The sequence below is a fragment of the Haliotis rubra genome, unplaced genomic scaffold (assembly GCF_003918875.1).
Source record: "Haliotis rubra isolate DU_JTF1 unplaced genomic scaffold, ASM391887v1 Scf91, whole genome shotgun sequence".
NCBI lineage: Eukaryota > Metazoa > Mollusca > Gastropoda > Lepetellida > Haliotidae > Haliotis > Haliotis rubra.
In genome coordinates this window covers 1,791,305-1,815,135 of record NW_025767646.1, presented here as the reverse complement: position 1 = coordinate 1,815,135, position 23,831 = coordinate 1,791,305, and the positions used below count along the sequence as shown (strand labels likewise).

Genomic DNA, 23,831 nt, shown 5'->3' with positions numbered 1-23,831 from the left:
GCTATCATCATATCCGTGATTGGTTTGTAAGAAATTGTGTGCTGGTTTGATGATTTAGAAATCATATAAATTAGACGAGTCAGAGATTCATTTGTAGCGGCAGCTCCCAAGACAGACATTTATCCCCAATCATAATACCTACTTTCCGTCAACTGGTTTGATATCAGTATATATTATCCCACATATACAACAAACATCACATTCAATATGAACGTGTGCTGTCAAATAGCCCCCATTGTCAGCTTGTCTCCAAGCTGTTTGAAACAGCTGTCAAAAGAAAAGATGAAAGTTGAATATATTATGAATAACCCATAAGTGCTCGGTATAAGTTCTTGTTTTGATTGCAATAGGATCTGTCCATCACTGAAGAGCTTTGAAGTGCATGTAGAGAAGTGATCCATTGACTGGCCTATATATTGATTGGTCCTCCGTAGATGTAGGAGTGTAGTTGAAGTTAGTTGCTGTATGGCTGGTGGGTCACTTGAGGTAAATACACTCCTTTTAAATGTCAAACGTCAACTATAATAGCACCAATGTCTGAATGTCATTGCTCGACCCATCATGGTAGATCTAGTCGGTTACTTCAGCTGCAAGAACTGTTTACTAAATGTCCAGCTCATACATTAAATTTAATGTGAAATGCATTTTAAAGGAATATTTGTATACCATTGTATTTTTCTATTTTTAGAGGGGGCGGTGGGGTAGCCTAGTGGTTAAAGCGTTCGCTCGTGACGCCGAAGACCCGGGTTCGAATCCCCACATGGGCACAATGTGTGAAGCCCATTTCTGGTGTCCCCCGCCGTGATGTTGCTGGAATATTGCTAAAAGCGGCGTAAAACCAAAACTCAGTCAGTCAGTCAGTCTATTTTTAGATGGCACATTGTAACATATTGACTATTACCGCCTGAGTCCGCTGTATGTTACTGTAAGTCGATTGTTAGTTACTGTCAACATGTGTGCACTCTCAGGTTAATCAGAGCATGTTGTGTCACTGTAACATGAGTGACTTTAACAGCATATACATTAATAAATAATTGTTTCTGTTTTAATTCATTTACTTGATGTCATATGAAACTTGTTGTTTCTGCAAATTGGTAGTTCATGGATAAATGTTTATCATCGAACTTGCTACCACAGGAAATAAGCAAAAATTCTCTCATGTAAATCAGTGAACAGCTTGAAAATTATATGTATAACAAGGTGACCTGTAACCTGTACGTAAATCGGGCCTAGCAAACTGCAGTGACACACAGTGACCTGTCAGAAATTGTAACCACCCAATCCCCTTTAGTCAGTGCTCACAGGTCAAGCCTGAGGTATTGGTATTCTAACTGTGCCCCTCAACCACTTACTATCTTAAGATCCTCCCTGAAAAAGTGTAGTTATTTTGGTTTCCCATCCCAAACGTATGAACAGATATTGTTATTGTACAAATCACATAAACATGATTTATACTTGAGGGGCGGAGGGGTAGCCTAGTGGTTAAAGCATTCACTCGTTACACCGACGACCTGGGTTCGATTCCCCACATGGGTACAATGTGTCAAGCCCATTTCTGGTGTCTTCCTCCATGATCTTGCTGGAATATTGTTAAAGCAACGTAAAACTAAACTCGCTCATTCATTTTACACACATGTACTTGAAAACTTTTATCAACTTCTGTTTCTGGTTGGCTCAAACACATGTGAAGCCACTTCAATGTGGAATAACAGAGTGCTTGTAAACCAACAGTTCCCTGGAACACTGTAATGGTTCTTAACACTTTACTGAGATTAAGCCGCTATGTATCACCAAGCATGTCTCTTAAGGACTGTTAATTTAAGGACATGGAAACTCAAATGCTGATTTTATACCAGCAACACCATTTCACAAAGTGATCTTAGTGTCAAGACAATCATTGATGATGTACTAAAATATTGACTTAGCGCTAAGATCGTTTTTTGGGATGGTTCCTTTGACTGTTCAACAATTGATTGACGACTACCCATTGATAGGTATGTGTCTTATACAAGGTCTGGCAACTTATGTATGTTTGAATGAAGAAGGAACTCCAACACAAACTTCTTAACCTGTCATAGTGTGAGTGCTTTTTATATAGATCGGATTTCTCAGGATGAAGTCATGATGGAAGGTTTCAGAATATAGAGTAGATCTTGTTTGGGGAGGATCTTCCAGAAATATGATTAGGTTCTCTTAACATGACAATAGGGGCTTAGGGAGTCTAGACGGTTTGCCTAACTAGGGTAGGAGAGCCCACATTGGATTATTTGTTGAGACATTTGACAATCCTGTGTGAACATAACATGTTTCCTGAAGGAGGACGATGAGGTCATGTCTGAGGTTGTTGAGCTGTTTCTAGAATGTGTGTATTATATAGATAAAAATATTTTATGTCTGCTTTTGATGTTTTTCACACTAGACAAAACCAAATCAGGATGTTGCTTTATATTAGAGCAGGTCCCCTTCAAAAGTGAGTAAGTGAGTGAGTAAGTATGGTTTTACGCTGCTAATAGCTATATTCCAGCAATATCACAGCATGGGATACCAGAAATGGGCAAAAGATTGAACCTTTGGGTGGATTATGGTCTACCATACTGATTTGGGTGATCATGTTTAACCATACAATTTGGATAGTGGCTCATTACATCAATCACTGAATTGTATGGACCAGACTTACTGTCCACTACTGTTGTAGGGACCTGTGAAGATCCGGGTTAGAATTGATCTTCAGCAACCCATGCTTGTCGTAAGAGGCGACTAACAGGATTGGGTGGTCAGGCTCGCTGACTTGGTTGACACATGTCATCGTATCCCAATTGTGTAGATTGATGCTCATGCTGTTGGTCACGGGATTGTCTGGTCTAGACTCAATTACTTACAGACTGCCGCCATATAGCTCGAATATTGTTGAGTGTGGCGTAAAACTAAACTCACTCACTCACTCAATCATGCAGTACTTTATTGATTGAAGGAATGTTTGATAAGTTTGGTGAGAACAAAGTTTAATTCTCAGTCACTCAGTTGAGAGTGATTACATGTTACAAACATGTTGTGATTTCAATCATCATCTTTAATTAATTAATGTCAGAAACTGTAATAGTTCCAGACTGTTGTCGCCAGGTACTTCGTGGATGCATTTATTCTCTCTCAACATCTTGGCATTAAACCTTACTTTCTTTTATAAATCTAAGTCTATTATAGGTAATTTAATGTTTTGTCTAAAAACAAAATCAGAAATTTTTGACACATTCACAAAATCATTATTATTGCAAAAAATAATTTATCATTGTTAAAATCAAAATTGTAACTGGTTATTTTTCATAAATGTCCAAAATAAGAAGATTAATCATATTCTAAAGATGAAAACCCTTTCGGACACACTAATAGAACCTGTTCTCTATCTGTTATATTGAGGCCTGATTGCACACAAAGCATTAAAACTTCAATTTCGAACCGAAGAAGAGCTATGGATCCATAATTATAAATGAAATTTAAAGATTAACTTGAGCAAATATTGATTTTTCATCACATCCTTTGAAGCCCAGAGATTACACAAATGTTACCAGTATGAAATATATTTTTCCAGAAATGTCAGTAATCTCCAATTAATTTGCCCTTCTTCATCAGCCCATGTCAAGCTTCAGCACCATATTTCCATTTGAGGATGTATTTGTTTGGATGAACTAGTCCAGCCAGGTGTTGGGCTTCTCACATCGCCTTGGGTTAACTGAACGACATTAACCAAAGCTTATTAGACTAAGTGAGGCAAAAGTCCTTACTCTGATCGAAGTAGGCAGTGTTTACCAAGAAGGAGAGGGCAGTGTCCATCATATTTGTTAAATCAACCTCCGGGATACCAAGTCTGAATTCATGAGATTAATGGCACTGGTCTCAGACCATTCCACTCATTGATTTGTCTGCCGTGTGGTCTGAAGATTGTCATAAATTTCGGCTGACCATTCATATGGTGCTGAGGTTGACTGTCAGCCATTTTGAAAAATGACCAATTATTTTTCTCCCTATTGAGCTTGTCTAGTAAAATAGCCACAAATTATCTAGAGAATATATTCCTTGTTTGAACTTTACCATCTTCCTTCCGTTCTAGAGAGTGTTCTCTCGAAGGATGAAAGTCATTTCAGTTTTCTGGTTACGTCAAACAACTTAACTGCCACAGATGTCACAGAATAAAAAGGAAAAAGAAATATATAAATATGTATACCATAGACATCAAAACTCACATAGAAGTAATTAGTTTATCATGACACAGCTGGCCTTGAAGTGAAATGTAATAGATAAAATATTGACTGTTGTAGCTTTTATGTACATGGTTTTGATCTTCTGTTTCAAAACCAATTGAAATGTTCTGTTACTGTGTGGTGTGAAAATCTATATTTCAAAATTACTTTTTTTTCATCTTGAATCAACTTTCTCTGATGAAACCAGTTTTCCAGAATACCACAGTATACAGTGAATGAGTGATACTGTTTAGGCATGTGTTTTAAGAACCAATGTTCTCTGAGTGCCATGTTATAATGAAAATGCTGTAGTGTGATTTGAGATTAGAAAATGGTTACTAGAAGAACCATGACCTACTTGACCTCTTTAGACTTTTCCTGCTCTCGGTATAAGGGTCGGTGGGGTAGCCCAGTGGTTAACATGTTTGCTCATGACGCCGAAGGCCCGGGTTCGATTCCCCACATGGGTACAATGTGTGAAGCCCATTTCTGGTGTCACCAGCTGTGATATTGCTGGAATATTGCTACAAGTGGTGTAAAACCCAAATCACTCTCCGTATAAGGATTTAATAAATTATATAATCATTCATCAGTATATGCAGTCTTGTATTGGCGGTCCAGCAATAATGCATTGAAGAAGGAACAGAATAGCTACAAACCATCCCATTCATTTTAAGAGGATGAGGGGCGGTGGGGTAGCCTAGTGGTTAAAAGCGTTGGCTAGAAGACCGGGTTCGATTGGGCACAATAATTTCTGGTGTCCCCAGCTTTATTGCTGGAATATTGCTAAAAGCTCTAAACTCAGTCAGTCAGTTAAGAGGATGAATGGCCAAGTTGAATAATAATGACTTTCCTCACTGATTTGACATGAATGATTTTGCCTTTGAATCTGTTTTTGTACTAAATTACTGCAAAGTTTTGAAATTGTTGCTTTTTATGAAGCTATTCATTCTGCATTTTATTTATTGTCTGTGATGGATTTCTCTCATGTCAGTTAATCTAAATTTGTTTGAGATATGATGGAAACATTTTTTAGAACTTTGATACATTTATTTTTTTTCTTGTCATTTTTCATTGAAATTGTAGGGGGAAAACATTGCGAGTGAGTCACACTGCTTTATCTTGTTGTGCCGATGTTCCTGACATTGATCTATTGGTTCATCAGCCTTGGTCGAGACCCTTCAGCTTAACACTACACATTTGGCGCCTACTTGGCATGTGTTCAACTTTTAAGATCCACAGTCGATATATCTTGTTGTTATTGGAGGCTTTTTAAAGTATATATCATTTAGTTGTGAGCAAAGTTGTTTTTGGAGGCTTTTTGGAGCATATATCATTTAGTTGTGAGCGAGGGTAGGATGGCAACAAACAGGCTGTCATGTCAGATTTCATCATTCTCACATAAGAAAACCATGCTTGACTAACACTTAGTCTCTGAATATATATAACTCTGATTCAAACAAAAACTCTGTTTAAATTGAAAAGGATCTTGACAAGATGGATCTAGAGCTTCTGTATTGCAGAAAGGGTTGGGCGGAATAAGAAATAATGTGGTTCAGGGACTGTGAGACTAAACCCATGCAATTGACAATTAAATCAATATGCCATTATGTTGATGGACCCTTGCTGAGTAGCCGTATAGAAGTCATTTTGTGTATGTGATTGGTCCGTGCTCAAAGGCACCACAGTTATCACCCTTAGATTTGCAAGGATCCAAACCTAAGATTTTCCTTGATGACCACATCACCATACACATATGTGTATCCTGTGTCATTGTGGGCGGTCTTCTTATATTTAGCTAGCATGTCATCCCTGAAATGACCGTCTCCGTGGTGTAGTGGTTAGAGCGTCCGCCCGGAGAGCGGAAGGTCGCGGGTTCGATCCCTGACCGCGTCATACCAAAAGACGTTAAAATATGGTACTTGTTGGTCCCTGCCTGGCTCTCGGCGTTAATGGGTACATCAAGGACTGGTTGGCTCGGAGTCAGTATAATGTGTCTGAGTGGGGTATTCATGCTTCACTGCGGCATGGTATCTCAGTGGGCTAGCACTATAAAACCAGCTTCAGTCTGGGCTAGTACAAGCAGCCGCACATACACATACACACGCATGCACGTCGTCATATGAACGAAATATTCTCAAGCACGACGTTAAATCCAAATTCACCTCACCTCACCTCATCCCTGAAATATGATTCAAAGTGGCATAAAACTCAACTCACTCACTCACTCTGTTAATTCTTGGATATATTTTAATCAATGCCTGGTATTAATTTCTAAATGGTTGTTAAATAGAAAAGAATTGAAAAGTTCCCTTGCACAAGATATAAGACAAGAATGATGCATCTTGAGTTTCTCACAACTTGACCATTACAACTTAACAACGTACCAAAATACCCACAGTTGGAAAAACATACAGTGCTTGATCTATGTCCATTTGAAATAGTGGTCTATACTCCCACATCCCTTGCCACCAGTGATTAATGGAAGAAAGTTTCCAGATAAAGAGGAAAAGTAATCCTCTTATCTCCTTGCTGCTAGATGGAACTTTTTAACAGGAGGTTATTTGTGAAACAAACACCAAAACTTGCCCTTGGAGCAAACAAAATGGAAAAACTCAACTCTTATCAGATGTTCATTTCATTGCCCCATTTGTGGAACAGCAATAATATTTTTTCCCACAAAATATAGAAGACTGAATTGTCTAATAAGTCTCTGTATTGTTATTGAAAAAAGAGCTGAAAATTTTATTGAATGAGATGAGTATGGGACTCTTAAAGTCTTGGCAACGAAACATCAAGCGGAATGCTTATCTGTTTTAATGTGTTCGATTTTACCCTGCAGACTTTAACATTTTCAAGATTTCACTGAAAGTTAAACTGAAAAAGTAGCTGAACACCGAATAAATTCAAATTTTATGACAGGCTGCATATTCCTTATTACTCAAGTGAATGAGAATAGGTTCAGCAAAATAGTGAAGGTAGAGTTATTGTGGTTAGAAATGTAAGAAGTCACAGCATTGAAACCTCATTTTGTAATAGCATAGCATGGTGGAATGTAATTGCGTTTCAAAAATTGCATTTATTTTTGTTTGTATTCGTAATGGGGATCTTTTTGTCCATTTTTGGTTTACAGTATTTGAAACTGCCATAATTTGTTGAACCTGTATGCTCATCTGTTAAGTTAGTGATTGATGTATCTGTAAAGTTCTGCAGTGCCTTGCATAACACAATCCATGCTAACCATCTTCTCTCTTCAATAAGACAATTTGGTCATCTGCATTAAGGACAACAGATTGGTGGTGTGTGTGTGGTGAGGAGTGAGTAAGTGAGTGAGTTAAGTTTTACACCACTTTTAGCAATATTCCAGCAATATCATGGCGGGGGACACCAGAAATGTGTTTCACACATTGTACCCATGTGGGGAATTGAACCTGGGTCTTCAGCGTGAAGAGCGACCACTTTGACCACTAGGCTACCCCACTGCCCCTGTGGTGAAGAAGTCTCAACTGACTGATTTGTGTGCAATAACCCAGGTTTGTGTCATTTCAAAGATGATGAAACCCATTAAGATATGGGTTAGAATTGGCCTTCAGTAACCCATGCTTGTTGTAAGAGGTGACTAATGGGACCGGGTGGTCAGGCTCGCTGACTTGGTTGACACGTCATTGTATTCTAATTCTGTAGATCAATGCTCATGCTGTTGATCACTGGATGGTCTGGTTCAGACTTATTTACAGAATGCTGCCATATAGCTGGAATATTGCTGAGTGCAGCGTTAAACAACAATCAAACCACAAATAAAAGGTGATGAACCACTGGTTTACCTGGACCAAACTGAGATCATTGATAAATCATGCTGAAACATCATTCACACAACCACAAAGTTGTCTTGGGCTGTCTACACAACAAGGTGCCACACATTCTCCATTTTGAATCATTTGTATAACCAGTTGTCACTGTGGTAGCGACTTGGAACAGACGCTAGCACTCCATACTATTCATGCATTCAAACCTTCGATTCAGTGGAGTAAGACATGAATACCGATGAAGCGACAAGACCAGCTCGGACATGTTGGATGTAATCTTACAACCCTGATGCTGCTTTCTAGTGAACCTCGTAAGGATGTAGTCCTATCGTGCTATCAGTACTACTCTCCCTCTCCGTTGTTCCAGGCCATTACAAACATACCTAACTAGGCTGTGCCCGTGTACTTCCTGTGTTACCATCAGCTCTGTACTTTACAACAAGCCCCAATCTCCCAGTCCAATAAGTCCGGAAACCAGAGTTTAGACCTCATCTATTGTGGCTAATAGCCAGGATAAATTGATCCATGAAAGTATAACCCAATTTGAGGCACACAAATATTGCTGTGCAATAAACTGGCCAATTTGCACCTATTTTGAAAGGATACTTTAGTTTTGTTTTATACATCTTTGAACGTAAAATTTCTGTTTTTAGATCCTTGAAACAAATTCTGTTAAGGGAGTGATGAGTTATGAGACTTTTAGCATATATATTAACGGAAGAGGATGATTGATTTGTGTTTTTGAAGAAGGATCCATTACCACTTGTACAATACATGTAACCATGAATATTTATTGGGGATTTTTGCAGAGTACTTTTAGTCGATGCATACTGATTTTATCTTTGTTTTTTCTTATTTACATGAACAGTTGTTACTCATGCTTTGTACAATAACTGCTGTCAATTTTCTGGTCATTCCATTGGGTATAAAAGGTGAAAAATCCAGTGAATATTATATACTACTCACACTTTGCTAAGGATCACAAAAATTCACCACTTTACTTAAACGTAGATTCATAATTTGAAATTGTATCCATTTAAAACTGGATAAATAATAATATGGTAACCCCTCTTTAGGCAAACAGTCACTTTAACCTAACCTTATGCACTTGATACATGAGTAACCATAAAAATGGTTTTCATGGCACCAATCAGCCATTTTGCAAATCATGGAACGACAATGACAAACTGAAACATAGGATCCGTAGCAAAGTGTGAATAGTATAAATGATTGGATCACAGTGATGAAACCAGGTATTTGTGAGTCAGATAGCCCAAACATTAGACAGTAAAGGTGATAAAATCTGTTTTGATGACTAAATAACATTCGTATTTTCTAAACTGAACTATCCCTATGGTGTGTCAGAAGACTTTCGAAGATGACATGTAACAGTTACTAACCGAGAAATGTGGTGACTTGTACGAGCAGACGCACACATGTTGCTTTGTAGGTGAAATAATCATGAATGAGATGTTCAATGACTTGACCTCACTTTCTGTACAAAACATTGATCGGGAGGGGAACTAGCCTTTTTCTGTTTATGGACAAGGCAGAATGAAGAGGAAAAAACAACTTCAGAGTGCCGTCTGCTTGCACTTCATCTTTGTGATCAGTACCAATATGGGAGTGCTAGGGTAGAACAGTACAGTCATCGTTTTGATCGGCATAGAAGTTGGTGAATCAATAATGTAGTATTCAACTTTATGGCTGACAACTATGCAATAAACAAGATGTTGTCATACATAAAGTTTTATGCTTCATTTTAGTATAGTCATTACCATGAAATACATGGTGTGTGAAAACACTCCCAAATGTTTATGTAGCACAGTGTTTAGAGCAGTCTCAAATCTCATGAAAAGCTCAGTGTCCCACTCCATGATAATGATGATATATTGCTATTAGCAGCATTAAACCTAGACTAACGGTTAGTCTTTGAATATATATGATTTTGATAGTGACAAACAAACCCATTTAAATTGAAAAGGAGACCAGTGTGATGTGAGATCCTGAACCTGAGGAAATCTAGACTTGCTTCATTTAGTGCTTTGGCATTGCAGGGTGGGGCTAATCAGTCAGGAAAATAATGTGGTTCAGGGACTGGGAGACTACATAAACCCCAACTCGCTTAACCACTCTACCACATTGAAGCTAAAATATTGTAGTGAAACTTCCCACGACCCAATCCACAGCAGAAATACTGTGGTTTCTAACAAGAATCAAGCAGACTGGTCGGTGTGAATGCCTTATCACTTCAGGAGCTGTTCTGTTTATGAGCAGCTATACTGATGGTAACCCAGACCGATGGATAAACATTCAGATTAAAGCAATTAACCTGTTCACAAGAAGCATGGTCTGGGTCTGGCTAGGGTAAACACAACACAGATTTCTTACTAATAGTACAGACCCTACATTCAGACATGTCACAATAAATCTCAGAAAATGGTTCATTACTCTCAGTTTCAAATTTTGTTTAAAACTTTGTTTAAGAGTTTTAGGAGCCCAGGTGTTTTATATGTATAACAACATTTAAAAGAGGAAAAACATCAGCTGTCTGAGATGAAAGAGGTGCTGGTAGAGTTTACAATTTGTTGTTTTTCTGTTGATGTTTGTGTCAGCCAAGATCTCATAAAGGTTCATTCATGAATTAAGTAATTGGCTAAACAAACATCAGGTCTCTGAAATTTGGTTTAAAGTTTTCTTTTTGTTAATTATGTTTATATATTTGATAAAAGCAGCTCAGGGGATTTCACTTTACTGAAGCCACAATATTGTACACTTTCTTTGAATGTATTTACACTTATATTTTAGGATTTGTATAAGAGACTAGTATTTGGTATTTTCTTCATACTGTATTTGTAAGCAGGAGTAATGTAGAAAGAATATTGGTGTTGGAAACACTGTTATCTGTTTATTGAATCCAATAAATAGTACTCATTGCATCAACGGAAATTCTGTAACCATGGACACAAGACTTGTGACCAGACTGTATACACCTAGTCTGCTTTGCTTCACTCAATGTACTGAGATCACTAAGCCCTGTTAAGACAGTCCGCTATTGCATATTTTATATAAGGTCAGTATGAGTATTACAGGGGCCAACCAAGTCAGTCTGTGGCTTAATGGTGATACTTATTAACCGGTGCAATAGGTTAGGGGTAAACATACCTTCGATTCATTCTGTGTAAAGTATGGTCTTGCATAGGCGGATCCAGGAATTTTGAAAGGTGTGTGTGTGTGTGTGTGTGTGTGTGGTTCAGGGGGTTCGAACCCCCTAAACCCCCCCATTGGCTCCGCCAACGCCAAAAAAATCTTCAATGTGGTCTTAAGTCATTTTCAAATGGGGGGTTTTGAACCCCCTGAACCCACCCTCTGGATCCGCCAATGTCTTGTATGGCATGGTATGGACAGGAGCACTATGTTCTAAAACATTCAGCATTCTAAATAGATAGTTTCCTTTTTGTTAAACATGAAAATAATTATTTCAGCATTTAGAGAACAGATTATTGTTTTCTATTCAAGAATACGTTCAATAAATCCCTGTACTCATCTCACTGTGATTTGAGAGTATGACAAGTTCATATTTTGAGCTCAAGTTGTCAGATCTTATCAAAACTGATTTTAAAGCAAAAATACATCAGGAGTCATTAAGTCCATGTTTTTACCCCAATTTGAGGAACTATCTCAGATAGCACTGTAAACATTCAAGACTGTGTTGAATGATACACTGAAAGTCTTTTTCACCACAAATCTGTGTCTAAAGCATTCTGGGATTGTTTTTATTCTGATCACAATGTTCCAGCAAAAAAATCCTTAATCCAACATGTCCATTACCTGTATCTTTTATGCATTCCCTGGTGAAGTTAACGCTTGGCCTAGAGCTGTTTTCAGGCTTGATGTATGGTGCTATCGTGTGTGATACCGCCATAACTCTCCTGTGGCCGATAACTACGCAACAGTGACACAGTGTTAGAGACCAATTTAATGATGGTCATAACTTCATGCTTGCCGGGATTATACCTTGTTGCACTATATATGATAAATGGTTACGTTTGGCTAGACAGTTTGATTGTATATTTAACATGTCCACAAATAGCTATTGTCACCAGCTCCATAACAGACAGCAGGAGCTGTATGTTTGTGCCACTGATGCTTCCGCAGACAATGGCTCCATGGCTGTTAGTAATATGGCTGAATCGCTGTGATGTACTGCTCCATATACACTGACATTTAGTCCCACAAATGAAGTTTATCATATTTGAAAATATCAAAAAAGATAATTTATGGATTATCTATATTGTACTTGCCAACTTCTAAAATGCCACTCAAAGAAGATATTTATCTGCAAAACAAATCTAAATAGAGACCAGAATATTCCTTAATTTCTGGAGCTGTGGCAATTAGACTTGTTATATCATTCTAGACTCATTTCATTTATTTTCCAGAGTCTGGGAGGCAGACTAGGTTTCATAAACTGAAGCCTAGACCAATGCTTAGTCTTTGAATATATATAAGTTTTACAGAAACAAATAATTACATTTAAATTGAAGAGCAGCTCCAGTGAGACAGGAAATAAACCTGACAAAATTTAGACATGCTTCATGAAGTGCTTTACCATTGTAGGAAGGGATGGGAGGAAGGGAAAATAATGTGGTTTAAGGACTGTGAGACAGACCACTGTAAGGTATTAACCATAGTGTTGGGAATTGGTTGAAATCTCACAATTGATGATTGCTTCATTACCAACGAACAATCATCGAAAAAAAATTGGTTAGAGTCATTTTTCAGATTTTCATATCCAGGTTGTTACTGCAGAAAAGTATAACATGATGCAACTTGTTACTTTAAAGTGATGACTAATATATCATGAACATAAACTTCCTGGAGTCTTAGAGAAATATTCAGTCATGACTTTTCAGTTAGTGAAGTGAGTTTTCTAAGAAATAAACATGTTTCCAGGCCCTGACAACTTCTAAGATATGTTCCATTGTCAAGTATTTCAGTAGTTCCAAAATCATTTATGTTCGATTATGAGAAAATGTGATCGATTGCTTTGTCGTTTGGTCACTGCGACCAATCTTCGATTATTTCAATTAATCGGAACACCACTAATTAACCATGTTAAAATATGCTGGCTCCATGTCCATCTGGTACCAATATTGGTTCACAGCTGTTGCTGGTCTCCAGTGGCCTTCCTACCATCACTGGCTCCATTCCGTCTTGTTCCACATGTCCACCCAGGCTCCAAAGGCATTATTGGTTCCATAGGTGTTGTCTTGACTACATTGCTGTTGGAACCGGCTCCATATCTGTCTGTTTGTTTTCTGTTGGTTGTTCAATGCAGCACCCAGGAAGAGCTATAGAACAGCCATCTTTAAATAATGTCATCTTGACAATACTTTGATTGATGTCATGAGATTTGATGTACATAGTTGGAATATGATGTCATCCACCTGTTAACCAAGCCATTTTGTAATATATGGTTCTAATGGCATTACTTCAAACCCTGCAATAACAGGGTGACACTGATTACTGATGACACTGACTTCATATCTGTATAGATAGTTCTTCTGGCTACATTGCTAATGACACTGGCTCCATGTCTCAAATACTTGTGACTCCACTGACATTACTGTCATCACTATTAGCAGCACAGGCTCCACAGATGGTGTCCAGTGCAGAGGACCGAGGACCCGGGTTCGATTCCCCACATGGGTACAATGTGTGAAACCTGTTTCTGGTGTCCCCCCCACTGTGATATTGCTGGAATATTGCTAAAACTGGTGTAAAACCCAACTCACTCACTCACTCACTCACTCATCATTCATTAGTTTGATATATTTTATTCCATATAAAAGCCTTCAGCTCATTTTACACAGCTGCAGTGACATATTAGTTTCAACTACAGAAATGAGGACATATTATTCATTTGTTATGAGATTTATAGTTTTCTTTAATTACCTTGTCTTTCAGTGGAAATTTTATGACCCAGTCTGACTTCAAAGGAAATACATATCATTTTCCCAGTCATCAACAGCTGTTATTGAAAGGGTTATTAATTTTGTTTATATTACTGAATCCAATGTACCATTTGCAGTGTCAAAATATGAAGTTCATGTAGATTCCCTTCAAGCAAAATGGCAAACCCAAACTGGGTACTATGATATTGATAGGTAGAGTGTGAATAATTGGGAATGTTTAATGAGTTGAGTTGAGTTGAGTTTTACGCCACACTCAGCAATATTCCAGCTATATGGCGGCGGTCTGTAAATAATCGAGTCTGTAAATCCAATCAACATCTGGACCAATGACATGTGTCAACCATCCAGTGATCAACAGCATGGTTACTGAAGGTTCATTCTAACCCGGTTGGGTAGCATCCTGCATCCTGTGGAGGTTAAAGTGTCCGTGTCCGCATCATGCTGAAGACCCGGGTTTGATTCCCCACATGGGTACAATATGTGAAGCCATTTCTGCTGTGATATTGCTGGAATATTGCTAAAAGTGGCATAAAACCATACTCACTCACTCACTTACTGTGCAGATTATATATTCAGAAAAGACTCTGTTGTTCACTGGATAGATGTATGCCCAGAGAATGGAAGGTCAGTGGTTTTGATTCCCTGCCTACATAATAAAACATGTTAAATTAAATTTGACAATTAGAGAATCAAACAATGACTGATCATCTCCTAGTGACAAGTCCATGTTTCAAGTCCATCTGGCTGAGTGGGGTATCCTTGTTTAACTACAGCACACACAACATATGTACATGTATGTAACTTAATACCTGCAGTAATCTTTATGTGATTCCACACGTCTTCCAGAATACACATTTTTGCCGTACATGCATAAAACAAGGACATCCAAATGTCAGCGATGTCAATTATTTACCAAAGAAGACAGGTGAAGAAATTTACAAAAAAATACGTATGCTCAGTTCACATTTGCGAAAGCAAGTATTAAATGTCAGATGAAAAGATCAAGTTTAATGCTAACTAAAGTGCTAATACCATAGACTTTAGATCGATTTGTAATATACGTTAACATTGTAGATGATGATCTGTTGAAGATTCCAGCCCAAGGGAGGCAACTCCTGTTTCCTATTCTAAAGCCCTCAGATCAATACAAACATGAATGGTAGCACTGCTGATTCAGATGGATTTATCCAGTTTCGTTGAAGTTGCAATAATAAATAGAATTGAAATTATTGATTGTGAATGATGAAGAACCAGCATAAACTGTGGGGAAAAGGTGCATCCAATTTATAATGTGATCTTTGCACCGTAAAATACTGCTACTTCAACTTGATGATTATCTATGCACACATTTCCATAAGCAAAAAATAGTCCTTTTATATACAATGGATATGCTGCATGGACTTCGCATCATATGGGTATTTTGTTCCTGATACAAGGGGGCAGTGGGGTGGCCTAGTGGTTAAAGCATTCACTTGTCACACTGAAGACCTGGGTTCAATTCCCCACATTGGGTACAATGTGTGAAGCCCAATTCTGGTGTCTGGACATATTTCCACAGACAGCGACAATCATGATTAATATCACTCCAAAGTATGGCTCAATGACTGGTACTGATATTGTCTAGCTGTCCAGAAGGCTCCATTGGTCAAACCAGCAATGAGTTGAAGTCATGTGATGGGTAAGGGTTTGAATCCCAGACTGACTGACTGACTGACTGTTTGGTTTTACGCCGCTTTTAGTAATATTCCAGCAACATCACGGCGGGGGACACCAGAAATGGGCTTCACACATTGTGCCCATGTGGGGATTCGAACCCGGGTCTTCGGTGTGATGAGCCAACGCTTTAACCATTAGGCTACCCCACCGCCCCTTGAATCCCAGAAGGGGTGGTGGACTGGCCTAGTAGTTAAAGCATTTGATTCCCCACATGGGTTCAATTTGTGAAGCCCATTTCTGCTGTACCCGCCATGATATTACTTTAATATTGCTAAAAGTGGAGTGATTCACTCACTCGAATCCCAGCAACTGGAAATATCAAAAGAGCAGTTTAACCATTTTGGAGAAACATTAATTAACTTCATGGATGTTTCTTTCATTTAAAGTTATTTTCATCAAATCCTTATTAAAATGTATATTTCATATGCCAATACTTAACAAATAATGTTCATATATTTTTAAATAAATTAATTGTTTAATATGAGCAAAGCATTATGTTTCACAGGGTAATTGTGTCATTTCCATATGTATTTTTGTGATTGGTTCAGAGACATCAGGTAAACATTTCTCAACAACATACATCACCAACAACCCATGGATGTTGGATACAGGCATGCAGAAAGTGCAGTAATGCTTTAAGAGTTGTGATATTTCCCATCATTTCCCTTGTGCGAAAGGATGATGCAAAGCATCCTCTTGCAGTGTACCATGTCACAAACTTTATGCCGCCCTTTGAGCAAGACATTTCCATAGCAACACAAGTAGATTTTCCAAATTAGATTGCCTGTCTGAAAACTCAGTAGGCAAATTCAATAGAGTGGGGATATTATTTCTGAGAGAATAAAGAATTGCAATACATTTTTGTGATGGAAATTAATTCATTGAATTTTAATCTTTCTTGTTCAATCAAAGTTCCTCCAGTTTTTTGGGGGTTAAAAATTTAAAAATTTAAACCATCAGAGTCAATAATTGTATTATTTCCTTGGCTCTGATTTCAAGATTTAATCTGATTTGCTGGATAGAAAATCGGTAGCAGCACTTTTCATCTGATATCTTCTGAATCATTAATCCAGTTATGTAGAAATTGTATGCAGCTTTAATTTTATAGTTCCAATTTCACTCTTCTTGAGAAATAACATGAATTTTAAATGCATCTGTATTCATTCTGATGTAGAAATATTTGATCTGAAATCTTGTAAAAGATTTGGTATAATAAAGACATTCTTATTTACATTTACATGCTGATTTTGTGAGAAATTCAAAAGATGCTCCTAGTGAATGAGTGAGTTAAAAAGTGACAGCAGTATTTCAGCCACATAGAAACAGAAACATAGATGGTATAAAAACATGTCATCAAAGGGCAGTTAAAAAATAGAATATCACAGATTTACGGTTAAAAATAGCATGTAACCAAAAAACAATAATTCTAAATGCAACAATATGATATAGAAATGGGTTCAGATCACCAACAACTCCTAAATTTGAAATGAGGTACATTATCCCAAGTTAATTATGTCAAGTGATCACATGATTTTTATGTTACATGTGCACACCCCACATCACTAACTCATTTCAGAATCATGTTCTGATTCTCCTTGAGGATCCAAGTCTATGTATCTTCACCTACTGCAGCTCATTTTCCTTGAAAATAGACATGTGTAAGGGGAGGTAACTCTGACAGGACTAACTCCAGAGTTTCTTGGTTCGATGAGATGGAGAATCATCCAGGTCCTTTGTTTGCTCAATCAATTGGTTGCTAGGCTATGCTTATGCTGAAAAAAACTCGTAACACATTTCTCTCTGTATTTTTTTGCCACTTGAAACGATTTTCTAGTGCTATGAATATGCATCACAGTTGGAACGGCTGCTAACATGTGTAGGTTTTTCATGACATGAATTTATTGACAATTTGCCCTAGTTTTTATCAATTCTTCAAGAAAAGCAAAATAAATGTTTGTTTTTTAAGGTTTGGAAAAGAATTATTATAATCTATTCTTATCTAAACAAAAAGCGGCGTAAAACCAAACTCAGTCAGTCAGCTTATCTAAACACAGAAGAGCTGTTGTACTGTCAAAGAAACATATAAAAACAAAGTTATTTTTTTGTCTTAAACATTTTGTTTGCTATGGCCAATACTTTTTATCCTACATGAGTTCCCATGAACCAACGTTAACTGTCACCAAAGATGTAAATTAAATATAGTCAATCATAAAGCTAAATCTAGCAGACAAATATAAAAGATTGCTTGCCAGAACATAGTATATTTACCATGCATAGTGTCTTCCACCTATCCCTCAAAAGAATCTTGTCCTGCATGTTAAAGTGTAATATGCATTGATTTTCCAACACTCTGTCCCAAAAAAGCTACAAAACGAATCTTCCAAGGCCGTCATATTGATTAAAGTGCAAGAAAGTGAAAAGCCTGTGTGTCTGGAATTGGTGCCAGTATTTCTGTCTGGTTTCTATAGTAGCACATATCAGTGACAGTTAAGATTAAGTTCCGAACATTAACAGGATAGATTTTCCATCTCTTAGCGGCATGCCATTTCTGTCTCTTCTGTTGCAGCTGAATAATTGATGATTTGCTGGATAATCCCCCCTGCTCCTTGTACATTGTAAGTGTACACCAGTTAGAAACAGTTTACCAGCTTGTGGAGATACTGTTTGCATGACAACTTGTTATACTGGCATTTCATGTCCTTGTTCTGACCAAACATAAGTTACCATAGGCATAATGTTTGTTTGTTGTGTAATGGCACACTTAGCAGTATTTCACCAATATAGTGTCCATCTTTAAATAGGCAAGCCTGAATTAGTGATTGACATCATGAACACTTATTACGGAATTATCATACAATGACCAAGTGAGCGAGTATGACTACCCGATCCCATTGGTCATTTCTTACGAAATGCAGACTTGGTCTCGTCACTATATGACTGAAATAATGCAGATGTGCCGTAAAGCCCAACTCAAATCAACCCACGTGGTTCTTTTCATTATATGGCTGAAATAATGCCGATTTTTTATAAAGCCCAATTCATTTCAACCCATAGGTATAGGATAGACATTGGTCATAGAGGACTAGTTCCAACCAGGATTTTCATGGGTCCCGGCCTACTGAAACGAGGTTCGGATCAACTGCAGGGGCAGATCCAGCAGTTTGGAGAAGTCCAAAGGTTAGGGGAAATGCTGAAGTCAAAGGTTAGGGGAAAATTTCTGGGAAAATTGTTTTTTCGGGGAAAGTGGGGGTGCGCACCCCCTTTGGATCCGCCCCTGAAATGAATTCTAAGATCAGTTGAGAGGATGCTGATGAACAAAAAGAACTGTTCGGCATCAGACTAATATAATAATTAGACGAACAACCTTTTCATGTACACCCATTATTTATGCAATATGTGTGTAAGGCAGGTGCTGCCGATAGGCCAGGACATGCTTCCCTGTTTCATGAAGCACATTATCCATTCATATCATTTTCTCTATTTTGCCTTCCACACCTGTTGGAATATGTGTTGGTAAATTATTGACAACAGTTATAAATAGACATATTATGTGTAGATCTATGTACAGCACAATCTTATTGGTTGTATCAGATGGCTACACAATTGCTCTCTGTCAACTATTGTAGCAAGGGGGCAGTGGGGTAGCCAAGTGGTTAAAGCATTCGCTCATCATGCAGAAGGCCCGGGTTTGATTCCCCACATGGGTACAATGTGTGAAGCCCATTTCTGGTGTTTCTCATCGATATATTGCTGGAATATTGTGTTAAACCAAATTCACTCTCTTACTCATTATTGTAGCAATGCAGTAAATCTGTATCAAGCTTTTTGGACTAGTGTGGAATCACACGAGATTCATTTGCTAGAAATTAAACAGTCCCCATTTTCTGTATTTCAAAGTGCATGACATCTTCTAAAGGTTTCTCAGCTGTTTTGTTGCTTTGTTGGGATGTCTCCAAAGAGTTCTCACCAAAGGTTGTTATGGCAGAGAGTTTGAGTCAAACACAGACACCTTTTAAAGAAAATGCATGAACATTCTCCGACTTCATGAGGATCAGTGGTGGTATTTAATGCATGGGTTGAGAGTGTTTACATCCAGTTGAGGTTCTTTGTTTAATGCTACCACGGCATGGTCTAAAATAGGCACTCTCCTCACTGGTGTATCTACGAATGTCATCATTGACATGATAAAAGTTACAAAAATAATCTTTGTGGATAAGTAAAGCCATTTAGGTGTCGAAATTTATCTTTGAAATGATGTCACAAAAATGTAATTTACATGAGCATTTGAAATCTGGAAGACATAGACAAAGTTCCTATATCATTGTATCAAATGAAAACAGCAACATTTTTATCACTTTAATGTATTTTCTTTTCACAACATTTGAGATGCCGTGGCCTACAGTGGTGCAATTTGCAATGCAGAGTTATGCCCCTTCATTATTTAAGGATCTGCTGATCATGACTGTACCAGTTTTTATCTAACTATAATCCACAGTATTAAATACCCACACCATTATTTAAGGGTTCGCCAAAAGAGATTTATAAACATTTCAAAGGTGCATCACTGGTTGCTTTCTTCATACACTTAGTGGCCTCAAAGATGCATCCCTTGTGCATGCCAGAAACTTATGGGTCTGGGTTCAAATCCCATTTCCTCTGGGTTATGTTTCTAGGTTTGTCAGCACCATGTCTGTGCTAATGGTTTTCATGAAGTATAAAGGTTTTAGAGCTGCATCACTTTGGACTTTCCTCTTACAGTATGCTGAGAGGCCATGATATAACTGCAATAAACCCATCTCCCCCACTCACTCACTCACTCATACTAGCACTGGATATAATACACAGCCTCTCTCTGTGTCCTGGCATACATTGACAGGATCTGTTTCCATGCAAGGAGATATTAAGAACTTCATTATCTCCTCTTCACCTGCAATCAAGCCTGTTCATATCAAGAAACATCACTGTCACTTTCTGTCTCATTAATTTTAATCATTCTAACAATTAAAAAAAAATGTGAACTTTTTTGTCACATCAAGTATGAGATGCCATGGATTCATTTTACACTTGGATTTTTTTCCCCGTTATCATCATTACATCATTATAACTGTCAGAAATATTTCAAAAGCATTTCCGTCTGAATGTGATTAGAACAATTACTCCCCATTGTAGCACTGCCTGCAGTTGACCTGATGGAGGGAGATGGGTATCTTTTGATAAATAATTTTGTGCAGGACATTTAGTATTAGACACTTAACTGGAAATTTGATACCCTCATGAAAGTGTATTTTTTTTACAAATGGGAAATAATAAGTAAAATGACACTGGATAAAGATCCAAATGTCAGTGACATAGATCTCGAATTATAATGTACTTCAAATTTACAATAATTGGACAACATTTATGTGAAATATAGCAAAGAACTGATCCACTGACATGACTGACATACTCATTAGATAACCATGCAGCCACGCACATAATCTCCACACATGCACTTGCACATCTCTCACTCACTCACTCACTCACTCACTCACTCTCTCTCTCACTCTCTCTCTCTCTCACTCTCTCTCTCTCTCTCTCTCTCTCTCTCTCACTCTCTCACTCACTCACTCACTCTCTCACTCACTCGTCCTGTTTGCCATGTGAGGGGAAGGTAAATGGTTTGATCCTGAGCTGCATCAAACCAAAAGATGGAAAGAGGTGGTATTATTGTTACCTTGCCTGGTACTCAGCGTTAAGGGAATAAAACATGGACTGGTCAGCTTGGAGTCTGAATGGAATACCCATGTTAAACTGCAGCATGGTGTCTCAGTTGGCTACCACTGCCATATCACAGTCAGTCCGGACTAGGACAAGCAGCATGCATGCATGCATGCAAACAAACGCATGCACACACCATGTGTAAGCAGACCAGAGTGCCATGTTAAATGCCAGATAATTTCATGTGAATCCTACTTCTTGTTTAATCATTCAAGCCCATAACCAGGGCTAGTGATTAAAGCGTTCACACAGAAGGCCTGTGTTCAATTTTCCAGGTGGGCACAATGTGTGAAGCCTATTTCTAGTGTCCCCAACCGTGATATTGCTGGAATATTGCTAAAAGCTGCGTAAAACCCAACTCACTCACCCCATGAGACTGACAGTTCTTATAGTTTACCCCGCTGTGATATTGCTGGAATATTGCCAAGAGGTCACTCACTCACTCACTCTTACTGTTCACTCTGAGTGTCCATGTTTGCCAAGTTCATAGGCTGCAATATTTATCATTCAGTAAATCCTTGTGTACATCAAGTCACAAGGTGATTATGAAGCTGGCTAGTAGAACATCTGGTGTTCTAATTATCCTACTGACAAGAAACTCATGAAATGGTAGTGAAGGTGTAATGATGAATGTATATAAACTTAATTCCAGGCATGTAGATCAATATCTGGTGTGTCCACCAAGTTGCTACATGCATGACACCCTGACAGTGTGCTGTTCATTAACCTGCACATAGTTGCCATTGATACTGATGGCCATTCTTCCTGAAGGACTACCCCAAGCTGGGACACTTTCACAGGTGTTGGTTCTCATGCTTCCGCTCTTGGATGCTCTGTTGGGTACATGTCAGGTGACTTCACAGGTGGTAAAATGTCTGCATGCTTTCTCACAGGAGATAATTTATGAAGACCTTGGCTTGATGTGGTCTGATATTGTCATTTGCAGCTCAGACATTTTTCCGATACACCTAGTGAATTCTACCAACCGGGACACAAAATTTCATCAACATGCGGTCAAATGTCCATTCACAATAGCGAATTCAGTTTGGTTGTCATGTGTGTTAACAGACTACTAGACAAACAACTAGTCTCCGAAATGAACATATTTTACAGAAAAAAAAGCTCATAGTAAAAAAAATAAAATATAATGAAAAGGAGCCCTGAGACTTTCTTCCTGAAGCTGTGGAAATCTAGACTTGCCACATTTTCTAGACTTTCATGGGCTTTCTTGGATACATTTAATTCAGGGTCTGTATGACAGACTACCAGACTAGCTGCCCATTATCGATCATGGTCAAGGATTGTAGCTCTGGCATTCAACGTCGTTACGTGGCCAGCAATATTTTCTGCTATTTGTGAATCAAAAGCTAAACATTGTGTGATGCCATTGGCCAACAGCACCTCCTTGGCATTGCAAAGCCCACCCTGATGTTTCCTGACCATCCCATGGTTAGCAGTTAGACTTACACCCTCCAAGGCATCCTTGCTTCCAGGTGTGATCTGCATAGAGCAGAGGTGTAGTAAATGCTGGAATTCACCTCCATATCTCTGTTGATAATGTCTGTTCACTGAGATACTGTCTTGGGGAATTTTAAACATGCTTAGTTCAATTGCATAAGTGGTTGAGAGTTCCCCCCCCAGACACACACACTTTGGCTTCTGTGTACATGTGTATCATGTGATCGTCATGCATGATGGGAAATTTCATTGCTATACGGGGCAGTGTGGGACCCTAGTGGTTTAAGTGTTGGCTCATCACACAAAAGACCCCGGTTCGATTCCCCACAAAGGTACAATGTGAAGCCTATCTCTGGTGCCCTCCACAGTGATGTCGCTTGATTATTGCTAAAAGCACTGTTAAACCCAACTCACTCAATCACTAGTTGTAATAAGATGCTGCCTTCAGAGGCAATGCCATGGTATTGTGACTGTTCACCTCAACAATGCTTCATTCAAATGATATATGCCCATATTTGGGGCAGTAGTGTAGTGGTATACATGAGTGATTATGATTCACACCAAATTTTAAACACAAGTGTGTGGGTTTATTCTGTAGAAGTAATCTGTCAGGCAATGTCCAGTAATTACTTCTTTCAGAGATTCTCTTCTGTCCAACACCCCTCATTGAGCATCATTGGGGAGACAAGTGGGCTTAGTTGTTACTCTTGGTGGAATATAGAGATTACTGGACTGTCAATATATATGAGCGTCCCGATCATCTTCACTTGCCCATGCTCATTAAGAATGTATTTGTGTGTGTCCATCGTAGGATATAGGAAACACAGCTCTGTCACTGCGGCTCACCAGGACCTCATGATTGCCTACTTTTACCAGCTGTC

The 23,831-nt window shown here is 38.3% G+C and overlaps 1 protein-coding gene and 1 long non-coding RNA gene across 14 annotated transcripts in view; both read left to right on the top strand.

Moving 5' to 3' along the window:
• The window catches only part of LOC124264135 (dipeptidyl peptidase 4-like), a 541,860-nt gene that overhangs the window by 450,683 nt on the left and 67,346 nt on the right, over positions 1 to 23,831 (top strand). The gene's annotated exons all lie outside the window — the stretch shown is intronic.
• LOC124264138 lies at positions 930 to 21,859 on the top strand. Its single transcript, XR_006895066.1, has 3 exons — positions 930 to 940; positions 10,297 to 10,301; positions 21,745 to 21,859. It is a non-coding gene; the product is annotated as an uncharacterized LOC124264138 (long non-coding RNA).